Here is a 545-nt window from a genome sequence, read left to right as displayed (position 1 = left end):
ATAAATAAGAAGTGTATAGAAGATATAAATTAAGTATTACGATATTCCCCTTTTTTCTTGTTTCGTTATTATCATTTTATTCGTTTAATTCAATATTTTGTCTTTTATATTTATTACTATTTATCTTTTATCTTATATTTTAACTTTTTTTTCATCTGTGTCAATTATATTTCCTCCAATATTTATTGTTTTATTTGTGATATCCACTTTTATATTTTTGATGTTTTAAGTATCAATGTATGATTTTAGATTTGAATTATATTCATGAAATAAATAAATACATAGATTTACCAGAAAAATTACTAAATATTATCGAAATCATATATGTTGAAATAATACCTGTTATATTATCAATAAATGGATTAATACATAAAGAATCAGCAAGAATATTAAAATCACTGAAATTACAATTAGACTTTGCCAAAATCCGACGAACAATAATAATAAAAAAATATGAAAGACTTAATTCTTTACACATTCAATTCTGGCAGCACATTAGAAGAAGAACAATCTTATGCGAGCATGTTGGGAATGAAGTCTAATAT

This window comes from Entamoeba nuttalli, assembly GCF_000257125.1.
Source record: "Entamoeba nuttalli P19 unplaced genomic scaffold asmbl_9757, whole genome shotgun sequence".
NCBI lineage: Eukaryota > Evosea > Mastigamoebida > Endamoebidae > Entamoeba > Entamoeba nuttalli.
This window is presented reverse-complemented; position numbering follows the sequence as displayed.